Source organism: Siniperca chuatsi, linkage group LG4 (genome assembly GCF_020085105.1).
Source record: "Siniperca chuatsi isolate FFG_IHB_CAS linkage group LG4, ASM2008510v1, whole genome shotgun sequence".
NCBI classification, from domain to species: Eukaryota; Metazoa; Chordata; class Actinopteri; order Centrarchiformes; family Sinipercidae; genus Siniperca; species Siniperca chuatsi.
Window position 1 is genome coordinate 6,897,152 of NC_058045.1, and position 12,104 is coordinate 6,909,255.

Here is a 12,104-nt window from a genome sequence, read left to right on the forward strand (position 1 = left end):
ACAGTGTGTATCCTAAGATCCACGATTCAGATAAGGTCCCCCCAAAAAAAAACCTAGGCAGCCTGAACATTTTGGTAGAAGCAGGAACAGCTTGAGTGGCAGCACCACTGATTGTCTCTACAATTTCAAACTTAATTAACCTGGGCTTCGTGCCACACATCCTCTGGCCCGTCAGCGGTGAGTGCTGGTTCACTATCTCCTGAGATCTGCGGTGATGACGGGAGGAGAAAGACGAGGAAAGGGGCGAGACAAAACAGATGGGAACTTGTACCACCAGCATCACATAACTTAACCTGCTATTAAAGGATAATTTCAGTTTGCCACAATGTGAGTCTTATTTTCATAGATCATTTCTATCGGAAATGACAACTTTTTACTCACTAAAGTAACTGCTGAGATCTGGGAGATGGTGTCCAATGGTGCGAAAAGCAAGCAGTCAGAAGATCAGACAGGTTGTAAATAGTTAGCAAAATCACTTTATTTGGAGGTAAAACTGGAAATGGGCACATCTGAAGTGGAAAAATTGAGAAACAACTATGGTAAGTCAAAGTTGAACCAGGAAGTCAGTCTATAAACAGTGATGGGTGTTTACAACAGGCACATCAGGACCTTTTTCTTTCTCTTCCAAATAAGTTTGGCTAATGTGGGGATTTGTTTAAACCTGTCTGACTGTTCGGGATTCTTGACTCATTGAACTTCTTTTTAGTGACGTTTAGAGCTGCAACTAATGATTATTTTTCTTAGGAATTGATCTGCTTATTAGTAATTATTAATGCTTAATTGTTTGGTCTATAAGATGTCAAATTGTGAAAAATCTTCATTGCAACTGCTTTTGAATAGTCCAAAAGTCAACGATATTCAGTTTACTATCAAAGAGGGGTAAACAAAAGTAGCCTCAGTTGCCCTCTGCTCATCCGCTCCCCAGAAGCCTGACTCAGACTGTCTGCCTTTCTGTCCGTCTGAGCTCTGAGAACGTGGGAAGTACAGACTCAACCATCTCGACAGTAGGGGGGGAAGTTTTTTTTGTACCCACAGGGGCCTGCGCAGTATTCCCACAACCAACAAGGAACTTAAAAATACCTTAGCTTTGCTGTTTCTTATGCAAAGAGGGAGAGAAGCAAGACAGAAGATTGATCTTTGACAGTGCTCTCTTCCTTTCAATCTTTCTCTATCTTTTCTAAGTTATTTCATTCTTTGGCTTTTTCTTGCAACTTACTGTAAAAAAAAAAAATCCTCTCTCTTTCTCACGTTTCCTCCTTTCTCTCCTCCCCCTCTTCTCCCCTCTTACGTCGTCCTGTCTGTCTGGCCATCTCATTTAAGTCAGTGACATTTGATGTGAAGTGGCGCAGGCCCGAGAGCTTACAGCCACTGACTCATAAAAACACACATGCGCATGGAGGACTTGATGTGGAGGGAAAGGTCAGGCCTACTCTCTGAGGGCCTAATCACCCACTCTCATTGAGTGGCTTGCTCACTCAGTCACACTTGATTGAGTGTGTGTGTGTATATGTGTGTGTGTGGGGGGGGGAAATGTGATCATGGGTGTGACTTAGTGGTGGTGGTGTATGTAGGCGAGCGAGCAAGTGAGTGTGAGAAGGATAGATTGCGCCTCAAGAGTGGTGATTGATGTGTGAAAGTGTGTTTATCAGAAAATGTGCATTCCTGACATGTGAACGTGCGATTAGCAGATGAACGCTTTGGGTCAGGTGACATGCAAACACACACACACAATCCTCTTGCCCGAACATGTGGTATAATCAGTGGCTTTACCAGGGGAACTGTGGGGCTGTAACAGGCTCATTAACTTCTCCCTGAGCCTTTTTTAGAGAGGGAATTGGCCAAGATGAGTGGGCCATACTTCTCTCTACCCTCTCTTAATACAGTCTATTCTCCACTCTCCACTTTTTGCAGCAAGTGATTTTGCACGTGTGTGCACTATGCATGACGTTTCTCTTTACCTCAGACCTCTTCCTCACTCATGTTTCTGTGCTTATTCCCTCATTAGTGAACCTTCAGTGCCGCCCATCCTAGCTTAGTTCAGAGCAGCCACTAGCAGAGCAGGGCAGCAGGGATTAAGTGCCTCAGCTGCTCTGGGGGCTGCCGTAGCTCAGCGTTCGGCCACCGAGGCCTGATAATGGTGTTTGTTTAGCCATTAGTCAGGTCCTGCTTAGCAGCTCTCTCCCCTCCGGCTGCAGTAACACTGATAGATGATGGATGAAGATTGTAAGGGTCGGTGGATGGAGGGATGAGTGTTGTGGAGTGGTTTTCGATAGCATCAAGAACATTTGGTGGAAGTGTGTGACACTAACGAGAAGTGGTGGAGGTAGTCCAACCAAATGTGGTTTTTCATTAATATTTGTAAGAGAGTTGAGGTTTTGTGTCAAGGCATACACACATTTTATCAGAGTGTACCCTTCCTGTGATTAGTTCTCGTTGTCCGACTAATTAAAAAGTAGCCTAGTCTATTTTCTTCTGCACGACCAGCGGAAAAGACTGCTTCTTGCTGAAAGCAATTTAATTTTATGAAGTATTTTTTGCAGCTAATTTAGCCATTACCTTTTAAGCTCCACACATGACCTTTTCTCCGTATGCTGAGGAGAACTGGCTAATCTTTTGGTCATTATCAAAAGCTGGAATCTTTCTGGGCCTCAGCCAACGCTTATATCCCCACCATTACAATGCTCAGACACCATCCACACTCTGACTCATCTTGACAAGTGACAGGCACCTGCCAGCTTGCACAAAGGACCTATTGAGACTCAGTCAGTAACATGTGTGTGATTGCCGTCCCTCTGTTCCTGTCTTTCTGTCTCGATCATCATCCTGCCTTCTTTCGTGAGGTTACCTCTGTCGCTCATCCAGCTCTCAAAAGTTTGGACAGAACCAGAGAGATTTCATCTCACAGCTTGTGCTTTATTCATACACTTCCCTACTTGTGTTTAAAGGACTAGTTAGACATTTTTTAGGAATATTTGCTTTCTTTCCAAGAGTGAGATGAGAAGATTGATATCATTCGCATGTCTGTGCGTTAAGGCTGGCTCTGTCCAAAGTGAAAACACTTAGCAACACCTGTAAAGCTCACTAATTAACATGTTGTATCTTGTTTGTTTAGTATGTACTCAGATATGTAAAAAAACAAAACAAAAACAAACTTGTGTTGTAGAGGGAGTTACTAACTGAAACTATTTCTTGGCAAACAACATGTGGGTGCAGTGACTGTGTGCAGTTTCCAAATGTCTTGTTGTCACAGTATATGTGTTTGTATGCACTAAAGTAACCAGGTTACATTCGGCTTTCTCTAGTAAGCTGATTTCTTCAGCATCATGTACATCGATAACCTGGTCTCTGTAATTAGAGTAGGGGAATGAAGAAACCTGTTTTCCCCAGCTAGATATCTCCTGTCAAATGCAGATTTCTTGTAACCAGATTTGTAATTTTTAGAAGTACACATGTGCAGGACAAAGACTTCAGACGGGGAAACAGTGGAGCCCAAATTGCCCCAGTGAGTTTACCTGTCGTGAGGTTGTCACGCAAGGGAGCAGGGAACACAAGGAATAGGACCCAAATGCAGGCAACGGAGGCAGGCTGGTAAAGTGCAATGATTTAATAAAGAATCAAGGCTTACACGGGTTTCAGGCAAGCAGTGGTCAAAACCAGGGAATCAGTTCAACTAGGCAAACAAATCCAACAGGGAGCAGGCAAAGTTCAAACGTCCATAATCCAGGCAAGATCCAAGGGAACAAAGAATCAACTCAACAGAACTCACAGATAGGAAATGCCGGGATGCTTGACACGGGGACAAAGTACAACCGAAAATGCACATTACAAGGACAACAAACAAAGAAATGAACAAAGGAAAAAACCTGGACTAAATACACTTAGGTAGGGGAGACAACGAGACACAGGTGCAATCAATCAAGGTGGGGCCAACAATCTAAACTGGAGGGAAAGCAAACAAAGACAGGAAATAAAACCACAAGACACACAAGGAGAGGAGAACACTACAAAGTAAAACAGGAAACAGGACAAGACTCCAAATTATGACATTACCAGTTGTGGTACCATGCACCAAACCTATGGCAACCCATGCTATAGCCAAAGATGCTGCATAGAAGTACATAACAGATAGATAGACAAATTGTAAACTACATAATCAGATTGTCAATTTTTCATTTATGTTTGTGGACTGATTAAACAAACGAGATACAAAGTGTTGTTACTGATTACTGAAATTACTGAGATTTGGAGGCGTTAGTAGCTGTATTTTTTCACATGGATAGAACCAGGTTTGCTGTTTCTCCCTGCTTTCAATCTTTGTGTTAAGCTAGGCTAAACACATCATGACTCCACCTCTGCTAAACACACAGACATGAGAGTGATATCAATCTTCTCATCTCACTCTTGGAAAGAATGCAAATAAGCACATTTCCCAAAGTGTTAAACTATTCCTTTAAGACCAAAACTACTATAAACACATTACAGAGTTTTCATGTGAATTCCTATAAGAGGACAGGCGAGCAATCAGTCACCGTAAGATCAGTATTCCCCTTGAAACCAAACGAAAGCTGGGCACTGAGACTAAACCACATTACAAGATACCTTCATGGCTCATTGGCGTTTATGCTGGTGAAGTGAAATCATTATAACCAATAAGGTGTGTAATGGATTCCTTCCCAGCAGTCAGTCTGCCTGCCTGACTTCTTAATTGTGGCTGCATGTGTGTTGGATCGTGAGTGCGTGCTGTATGTAAGTGGAGGGTGAATGTGCACTGGGAGCAGTGGATCGCCTTAGGGTGGTGTATGGATTAGAGAAGTTTCCCTCCAACCAGAGGATGCAGGGATTTAAGTCTCTGTGTGTGAGCTGAAGTGCCCTTTAGCAAGACAATGAACCTGTTCTTAAAAAAAGAGCCTAAACTCTGACAGGAGAAAGAGGAAAAAAGAAATTCCCTGCAGCCATCAATCAATGTGTGACAAGGAAATTAGTTTCTGAAACTATTAGTCGATTAAGCGATTAGTTGATGGACAGAAAATTAATCAGCAACAATTTTGATAATCAGTTCATCATTTAAGTCATTCATCAAGCAGAAAAAAATTCCAAACATTTCCAGGTTCCAGTTTCTTTAATATGAAGAATTGTAGTAAAACTTTGGGTTTTAGGCTGTTGGTCAGACAAAATAAGCAATTTTAGGATGTCATTTTGAGCTCTGAAGTGCATTTTTCACAGTTTGATAAATAATAAATAAAAAAATCAACAGATTAATTGATAATGAAAATAATCTTTAGTTACAGCCCCAGTTGTGGATGTGGGCAACATTTTTCATATGCAGTTACAGTGTTGGATCTCAAATGCATATTTGTGAGTGAGTCGAGTTGATTAGTGAGCTTGTGTATGGATGCCTGCCCCTACAACTGTTTGTGTGTATTAGCAACCGTCTGGATGTGGCGGTAATGTCGGAGGAGCTATTGGATCCTGAAAGTAGCTCTTCTCCGCCAGGCCAGGCCGTTTAATCAGGTTCCCCACATCCGCCAGCTGTGTCCACACAGCAAACAGCCACTCTGTCTCGCTGGAGAGCTGCAACATCCAGCTGGGGGTGAGGGAGGCCAGTTAGCATTGGGAGATTAGCCCAAGCTGCTGCTGCCCAGACAGAGAGAGGTTGCATTTGAGTGTTTGTTTGAGAGACAGAGATTGAGAGATTACAAGAGACATTGAGGTCAGCTGCTGAGAAATGTATAAGGCAAAAAAGTGTAGTAGTGTGTGTTTGTGTGTGTGTGTGTATCCCTGCACACATGCACATTTAAATGGGTAGTTTGTGTGTGTGTGTGCGTGTGTGATTTTACGTCCTCACTGCTCAAGTGTCCAGCTGGCAGAGGGGAGATAGCAGGAGCCTTGAAAATGGTGACGGAGCATTCACAAACAGCCTATCAGTCCTAATGAGGAAATGTGCTGTGCCTAAAAGGATGGGTGGGGGCAGATTATGTTCGCACTCCCGACTCATGGTCATACATCAAAACAGACAAACATACACAAGAGGGCAGACACATGTCGACACACAAGAGAAACACAAGCACACAGGAGTGAGAATTGGGACATACACACATACACACACACAGTCTAATAGGAGAGCTGATTCATACCCTCCTTGGGTCATGGGCCAATTTTAAAGGTGTTAGCATATTTAGGCCAGAGCAGCTGGATCCCACTGAAATGGACCAGGCCCATCAATCCCCCGCCTGTGCATGGTGCCCTGAATACAATGGCTGGGCTGGCTGCTTTGGTGAGCGTGGTTCTCCCAGTCAGTCAAATTGAAATAAATGAACTGCCAACCCTGACGGCAGGGTAATTGTTCATATGGAAATTGGATTGCCGTCGTCACACCAGCCTCCCATTGCAACTCGTGAAACAATTTCCCTCTAAGGATGGGACAAGAGCGTTTCGCATGTCAAAAAAAAAAAGAAAGTGAGATGGGAGACATGCAGAGAAAGAAAGAGTTCTCCACACTCTCCCACTTCATGTTTCATCTTTAACAATGCTGGTTGTTCTGCCTATCTTTCCCTGGATGGCGGCGGGAAAATAAAGGACAAGGATCCGCCCCTCATTTCCGGCTCCTTTTATGGCTCTTAACCCACGTTGTCATGTTGCCTTGTACATAATTTATCAGGCTATTACAGCACCCTACACACTGTGAGAGACATGGCAAGATTTGCTTCAGAGCCTCGAGGCCTTTGGGGACATGCGAGTCGTTTAATAGCAGTTCACTTTTATCAGTGTACAACACTGAAAGCGGCTTCAACGTGAAGACACCCCCCACATCAATGTCAGACCCTGGCATCTGTCAAAGCCAGCTCTCCGATAAAGAAAGTGCTGAATATGAATGATCGCAGTATGGGGTGATATCCTATTATGTTTTCGTGGTAGGGTGTCTGGTTTTTTTATTTATTATATCAGTTTCCTTTCCGTATCTGTTTAATGAGTGAATGGAGCACTCATGCTGGTTCAAAAATTGCCAGGTCAGCAGTTGCGGAAGTGTTTGTGTGTGTGATCTAATCATTACACTCACATTTCGTCCCCTCTTTCATTTTTCCCACTCTCCTTCCTGATCTGTTGCTCCCTCGCGCAGACACGCTCACACACTTCCTCCTGGGGGGTGTCGAAAGGGGGATGTGGTGTGTTGTGTGGCGAGAGGATTGGCCGAGAGGCATGCGGACTGCCATGCTGGGTTTTAGTGCCCCTGTGTCAAAGACACACAGCGTGGCAGTTTGAAGAGAAGAGTGTCTCTGTGTGGTCGGAGTGGGATTACCTTGTCAGCACTTCAAGCTGCGCCAGTGCACATATTGATGCGTGCACATGTATCTCTAAGCCTGTGAATGTTTGTGTGCACACCTGCCATTTTTCAATTATCTTTCATTTTACTCTGCTGAGAGCTTCTTTTCCTGCCCAGACATGTCCTAACTTGTAGAGGGAGGTTCTCACAAAAAGGGAGTCTGTACATGTGTGTGATGCCTCGCAAGCTGACAGAGACACACCTTCATGTGCTATTTTCAAGCATGTGCATGTAGTACCTCAGCAGTTTTTCTCTTAATGTTTATTTTCCCTCCAACTATAGAAATAAAATAGAGGTGGAAATTACAAATCACTTTGCTAAATCAAACCGTGTTTTTGTATTTCATTCACTAAGCGATCACATTCTAATATATCTATAAAAATACTACATACCAGACTTTGTCAGGGATAGAACGATAAAGTCCTGGTTTCACAAAGATAATTTAGACTTAGGGCTGTAGTCTTAGGCCAGTCAGGGACACCTGCTGACCACAAAAAAGGAAGGAACGAGGTTTTAGAGACCGGAGTAGCCCCTTGGAAATATCCAGCAGTGAGGACGTTGTCTGTCATTTTCATATGTCCAAAGAAACTATCCTGAGCCTGATGGACGAGTTAGCATTAAGAAGCCACAGCATCTCAGCTCTGCTACACATCTGCATTGTGCTGAGATTTTATGCTACTTGAAGTTTTTTTGTATTGTTACACTCTTCGCTAAATTGTCCCAGTAAAATGCCCTTGTAAATGTTGAATTTATCCAGAAGGCAAACATTTTCTGCTGTAGTGAAGGTATCTGAGTGGTTTAACACTGGTGGCTCTGTCAGCCATGTTTTTTTTTTTTGTTTGAAAAAAAAAAAAGTCTTCATTTACCCAGAATTCATAGCAAATTAGTCCTACTTAGGATAGTCAAGAACTAGACAGCTTTGTGCAACAGATGAATTTAGGCATTTATCTGAAATCTGCCTATTATATATAAGTCTATCTTGAAACCGGCCACTGGACTTATCGTTGTCCCTGGTAGTTATTACGTAGTCAGTCCACCAACCTTCAAGCATTCAATGTCTGACATTAAGATATATTATAAGATAAGAACAAAGAACTAGAAAACTGAATCACATGAACAAATGATTGATAAATTCTTTTCAGGTTACTAGCTCAAGAGCCATCTATTTGCTACAGAGTTATCACATCATTATCATTTATGTTTTGCGGTCTACTAATAAGATTTGAATGAGAAAGCAACACAAACATTCAGTATAATGATTCTGTTAAACTTCTCCAGAAAAAAAATCATTTTTGCTTTTTACTGTAAATACAAAGTGAAAAGTGTGCAGAGGAATTAGAGTTGAGATTTCTAATATGAGGTCAGTTCAACGGCGACAATCAGGCAGTTTCATCAATTGTGTCTTTCACAGCATCACATTTTTCAGATGTGCCAGCTTCATTAGCACGTGATGTGTTTCATTATTATTTATCCCAGGCCATTGGAGGCTTCATTAGCTGCAGTCTGATGCGGCACACAGCCTCTAAATTTAGCAGCTTTTTATTTATTCAGAATAGCCAAGTGTTGGATGGTATGCCCAGTTGCCATGTTCTCTCACAGCAGCTTAGAGACATGTTGAGAAAAGAGAGGTGGTCTAGTCTGGGGAGAAATGGGCCTCATTCCACCTGTGTCACCCCCACCAGACGTCTGCCTCTCTTCAGCTCTTTGAAGCCTCTTTAATTCCAGCGTTCAGGATTAAGCCCATGAAAAAAGGATGAAAAGTGATAGAGCGACAGAAGGAGACATCCTAGGAGAGAACAGGCTCCTTTGAAATATGTTAAGAATTTCGTTTGCACTGACCCACAATGCAGCATCTGAAGGAAACCTTTTTTTTCTGATCAGGGGCTGGCTATAGGATTTGCATGAATAGGAAAAGGACTCTTTGAAGTCATGGATGTAAGTGGAACTGGAGTTTTCTGAAACCTAAGTGAGCGCCCCGAGACATTGTCTTTGCATTGTACATTACAAACTGAGAAAGTTGCTTTGTCACGGCATGTTTGATTGGAAGTCAAAGGAATCAAGTCATTTTCTGTCACAGAAACCATCGACACAATCCACCTTTTGTGGAGTCTCTCTGTGTGGCCTGTATCATGGCCAAGTGAACTGATAGAAATATGGATATTATAGTTTTTAGTGGACAGTACATTCAGAGAGGCAGTCATGCTTCAATTACTGTCTATATTTACAATTGCACCAATATTTAGACAGTATGGTCTTCCTTGTTGTGTACAAAAACAGAAAAACATGCAGCAGTGTAAATGCAGTAAACATGCAGTGCAAACAGCTGTTTGATTTCAGACGTTTTGAAGATGCACAGACCTACTGTAGGTTTAATTAGTATGTACAGGACCTGCTGATGAAGTTACGAAACACTTGATTTTCCTGCCCTGTTTCCACAAACTGAAAAAAATGCACATTAAAGGTCATGTGGCAAGTCATACTACCTGAACCTGTCTAGTCAAAACCTTTTAACCATCAACAGCCTGTCAAATAGCAGCTTGTTGTGAGAAAACACAGTCCGGCTGTTGGAGTATACTAAGGTCCAGTGACTTAGAAATGTAATAAAATGACCACAAATTGAGAAGTAATGATAATAAAATTATTTATATATACTGTAGCACAGAAATCAGTACGTAACAAAATGAGTGAAAATTAGGTCAGTGCTACTGATTCACACCCTCATGTCAGTTATCACAAGCACATTTAAACGTTCACTTTATTGTGGCTTACAGTGATTTTTCTGGGATTTTTGTCATTCATGCCTTCAGTAGAATGCAATCTGCATTTTAGCATTAACGTCTTACAAATTGTTGCCAAAAGGCAGCCCTGCCCTAAATATGCCCTAAGTATGGCTTTACAAAGCTCACTTTCACAGAGCAAACTTTATTACACTGGAACATTCTCACAGAGGTGTTCATTTAATTCTGTGATAATTTGTAAGGCCATTTTTCTGTCTCTCTGTGAACATTTTGCAATTTGCCACCATTCTTTGTCCAGTGCAGCTTGGCTGTGTTTTGTTTATGTTGTCAACATTTTGAGGCTGCAAGAATGTTTTGCAGTTCAAGCAGTTTTTGTGATGCTTCTTTGAAAACTCAAACATAAAAGTGAGTTATTGTGGCGCCTTAAAGCTGACACATGCTTGTTATTGTCATTCAACTTTGCTAGCGGATCTGTCTTTGTAATTGAATTTTTGTTATTTTAGAGCTGAAATTGTTGGTCATATGATGTTGCTTTTATTTTGTCCACCCCTATAGTGTGCATGTAAACTCAAGATTTATTTTTTGTGTACTCCTCTTAGTTAAATCTTGTCAAAATGCTGACTACCCATCTTAATTAAAGCTGTAAAAACCAACCACACACATTTTTATCCTGAATAAGCACAGACAGAGATTTTATTGCACCATTTCAATTTTAATTGAAATATTTATGGCTATGAATTGAAAAGGGCACAATACATTTACGTAATGCAATTAGTTGGGGGGGGGGCAGAAGGACTGATGCATAAAATACGAAGAAAAATAAAATCATCCGGTCGAGTAGTGGGCACTTTAATGCAAATGGGTTGCCAAGTGAAATTAACAGGTTCCCCCCTGGGCAAATCAGTGGTCTCCCCACTTAGTTAGTGAGGGAAGGCAGGTTAACGTAATAAAACACAGCTTTGGCAAGTGACTTCCTGGGAGTTTCATCAGGGGTTTTCAATTGGACAAATGTGCCTGTGGACTTGACAGACAACGTGGAATGAGGAGGATACTATTGAGAGTGTGCGAGCTCGAAACCACATGCAAACATAGACGCACATTTGCTGTGTGGGCAATAGCTGCGTCAAAGCCACCTGTAGTTCCATATTTACCACAGCCTGGGCAAACAGCAGCAAGCAAGGACTCCACAGGCACCTGCTGTTAGCCGGTACATGATGCTGTCTGTATTTTACAGGGATATTGTGTGATCATGTTTCCTGAGACTAAACAGTGTACTTCCTGAGCACATTGTGCTTGGAGGTGTTGTTGAAGAAAAAAAAAAAGAAAAGTGCAAATGTAGTTGGAACAGATCCAAGCTTTTTAAATAGGATTTCATTGTGTTATGGTTTGAGATCTAGCTCTCAGCCTTAATCTTTCTTTACCCCCACACAGAGCAGTTTTATTTTTTCACCAGTGATCATTTCTGATATTAAATCAATTAAATCCAAAATAACATGCCCTTTATAGAACTGGAGCAGGACGTTGAGCCATACGCAAACAGCGGCGCTACACACCATTAGCATTAGCAATTTTTGTAGCTTTGTCACAATAACCTAAATCTTTATCTAAGGGTCAGTACACCCAAATAAAATAACCCAACATATTTTCTCATTTACCACTGTTGGTTTGTAGACATGTAGATAGTTTGGGTTTTATTTAGCCAAGCTTACAGATATCTGCCTCTGAGATTTCTACATCAGAGATGGAGATGAATGGGATTTTATTTGTGGCACTTGAAGAATTAAAAAATGTGGGAAAGAGGAAGTCTGCCTTTGTCCAAAGGTAAAAGCATCTGGCTCTAAAGCTCTCTAATTAACATGTTATATCTCGTTTGTTTAATCCATACAAAAACTGAAGTGAAAAAGAGCTAAGATAAGCTGACTGTCTCCTGACTCCATCTTCATTAAGTAGTATCAGACTCTGTCCACATGCCCATTAGATTGCATGTGTGAGTGTGTGAGTATTTAGGGGTGTATGTTAACCACACACCAACTCTACACTGCAGT

The 12,104-nt window shown here is 41.8% G+C and overlaps 1 protein-coding gene across 3 annotated transcripts in view; it reads left to right on the plus strand.

Annotated features, from left to right (window-relative positions):
• Window positions 1-12,104, plus strand: part of plxnb2b (plexin b2b) — a 122,196-nt gene that overhangs the window by 64,959 nt on the left and 45,133 nt on the right. The gene's annotated exons all lie outside the window — the stretch shown is intronic.